The following is a 3515-nucleotide window of genomic DNA, read 5'->3' on the forward strand; positions in this document are numbered from 1 at the left end:
TTCCACATCCCGGACCCCAGCCAAAGTTCTGTTCGGAAATGAATTAAAGCTACCTGGCGATTTGATATTCGGTGCTACCCCAAACGATGATGTGAACCAAGATGAAGACATTCAAAACTCTTTCAGTAAAGTCCACGACGCAGTCCGACATCGAATAAAAATGGTTAGCAACCGCATGAAGGCAAGGTACGATCGAGCGGCAAATACCGATGGGTTCCGAGAAGGGCAACTGGTACTATTGTTCAACCCACAACGAAAGAAAGGACTATGCCCCAAATTGCAAACGCACTGGGAAGGACCCTACAAGATTGTCACGAAAATAAATGACGTCGTTTATCGCATCCAGAGGAGCGACAGTCCCAGGTCGAAGATGAAAGTTGTACATTTGGAGCGGCTGACCCCCTACGGAACGGGAACTGTGCCTATTCGGGACGAACAGGCTTAAGCGGGGGGCAATGTTACGAATATAAATTTAGATGAAGTCCGTTAATTTAAGAATTTGAATTGTAACGTAAATTTCTACTACGCAGTTTATTTGAATAACTTCACAACAACAACTACTGTATAGATTTTTCTACATCCTTCCATTTCCTCTTTTATTTTCTATTTTGTTATTGACGTACAATTCTTGTTAAACGTCATCATTGATGATCGCTTAATTCCTCTTTCTTTGTTACCCCCTCACCTGTATATGTGTTGTTGTTATACTCAATGTAAGTTTGTATGTGTTGTTATTGTTTACTCAATGTAAGTTTGTATGTGTGTTTGTTGCATTGGTAGATTGTTCGTGATCTAGGTGTTACCAGATCGTCTAGAAACTTCTGTAGCTACAAGCAAGGCTCATATAAATAGGGGAAATGGAAAGGCAGTGAGTCAGTTGTGAATCAGATCGCGAATTGAAACCGTCGTGTAAAGTAAAGTGCAAAGTAAAGTTGTGTGAATAAAATCATTGTAATAATCGTAATCAGAACGAACCCGCGTTTTATTTGGTACGAACTGTATCGGGAAATAAAACAACGTCTACACGGGAATAAGTGAAGTCCAAGAACGTAACAATATTTTAACTTTTTGCGTGCGTTATCGCGATAACAAAAAAAAAGATTAACGCTCACATTCAGCTTAGCCCTTAAAAGTAGAAGTCAGTCGGCAAAAAAAAAAACCTTCGGAGTAAACTCCACATCATTCCCAGGACAACTTTACATACAAAAAAGTCGAAGTATACTTTTGATCTTTGAGGAAATCAAAAAGTCGACCTTTCAAATCGACTTTCGTTTTTTAGTTAAAAGTCGAAAATCGACATTGTGCAGGATTGACAAAATCGAAAAATCCAAGAGTCGACTTTTTAGTCACAGACAAAATCGAATAGTCTAAAAATCGACTTTTTGGTCAGAGACAAAAATTTAAAAGTCTCAAATTCGACTTTTGCTCTCGATTGGAACTTATCCAATAATAAGCATGATTGTTCTGATAAAGATCGGTCAATATTTAGCGGATCAAATGGATGAAGACTTTTGTGTGAAAATTTACTAAATTTGTATTCTATGGTTTATAAATTTATTACTAAAGGACATATACCCAATTAGTTATAGTATATCCAAGAGGAGTTGTTGACCGTTGAATTGATAGGAATTATAGTGGTGTATCTACTACTCGGATGTGGCAGTTATATTTGAATCTCCTCGTCTACATAGCCCACACTAGAATCGCGATAATAGCTCTGATCGCTATGGAATTTTACATAAAGATCCGGTTGTGGTGAAAGTGGTGATTAGATGTTATATAGGTGATGAAATAAACCGAAAAATATATTTTTCTCAAGTCTTCTATATCTACATCTCGAATTGTATGCGGGGAAGGAGATCTGGTCTACTATTGCGAATGGCTGTTTTGATAATGATCAATAAATATTTATTAGGTCAAATAAGCCAAGACATATTTGTGTAAAATAACAAAATTTTAATCTTATGGTTTAAATGTTCGTGGTAAGAAAAATAAGTTGTTGACCTCTAATCGTTCATTTCTGTCATATAAAAATGTATATACCCTCATAAGTCATAAGGGTGAGGATATAAAAATTCACGGTTTTTGACCCCAAAAACAAAGGCTTCTTGGGTCTATGTTCTCTAAAAAATGATTTTTAAAAAATCCCAATCAAAAACGAATCATAAATCGATAAAAATTATTCGACTCGTTAAATTCAGACGAGTAGAATTTTTTATATCCTCCACCAAGTTGCATTCAAAATGTCACACAACGGTCAGGACCCTTATAAGGCACACCATTTACATAAAATGGGACGAAAATATATATGTGAGCTATAAATCTGAACCGATTTTTACGAAACTTAGCACACATCATTCTAGACTTGATTTAATACGCCGTGCCAAATTCGTGCATATCGAAATATATTTAGACTACGAAAGAAATGTAGTGGCTTTGGTGATCCATTAACATAAAATCGAACGAATATATGAGAGTTATATCTAAATCTGAACTAATTGTCACCAATTTCAATAGAGTTCGTCCTTGTGCCAAATAAGTGAGCTGTACCAAATTTCATCCAAATCGGATTATAAATGCGACCTGTACTTTGTTTTCAATTTAACATCAACAGACGGACGAACATGCATAAATCCACTCAGAAAGTTTTCTTTTGCATGTTACAAACATATGCACAAAATACCCTGTACCACAGTGTAGTGAAGGGTATTCAAATATTAAATACAAAATTACACCCCCTAATATTAAAAAACTGCGGCCTATTATAAAGCTTAGATCTACATTAAAATATTTCTGAGAAGTATGCTTTACACAAGGAATGTGGAATGTCAAATTAACGCCACTTTGGTAAGAAAATCCGGCTAAAATCTTAATAACTCAGGTTCTTCTTAATATAGGGGCTATGTCAAAACATGAACTAACATCGACAATCATCTTCAGAGATATTTTTCATCCTACGATAATCTTTAATGTCAATTTACTGCTACTTTGTTAAGAAAATTTAGCTAAAACCTTTAAAATATCGAGAGTAGAGCGGAACCTTAATATATGGCATATGTTCAAACTTAGAACTACATTGACAATTTTCTGCAGAGCTGGATTTTCAAAATACCTAAAATAGATCGGGACATGTAGAGTAACTTCCGGTAATGTGGACCACCATTTTCTTTTTTTGATATTGTGGGCGTACCAACGGTAAAAACTGAAAACAAATTGTTTTCACAACATAGTAGATTTGTTGGCTAAATATATTCCAGGTCAAAAATTATATATATTTGTCTATAAAAATGTTATTGCATTATATTTCAAAAAACTCTAAGCTGCAAATTAAATAAAATAACTTGGCGTGTAATGTGGACCAGTATGTGTGGGTAATGAGTATCAGTAAGTTAAAGGTAGGTTGTGGTTTGATTGTGATAAATTTCAATTTATTACACTCTTGGGTAACAATGAATGCAAAAATATATGGGTTCATGTTTTGGAATAGCCCCCATTTAAGGGTACCGCCCCATTTG

The sequence above is a fragment of the Musca vetustissima genome, unplaced genomic scaffold (assembly GCF_032173495.1).
Source record: "Musca vetustissima isolate MV318-11 ecotype Yass unplaced genomic scaffold, APGP_CSIRO_Mvet_v1 utg155288, whole genome shotgun sequence".
NCBI classification, from domain to species: domain Eukaryota; kingdom Metazoa; phylum Arthropoda; class Insecta; order Diptera; family Muscidae; genus Musca; species Musca vetustissima.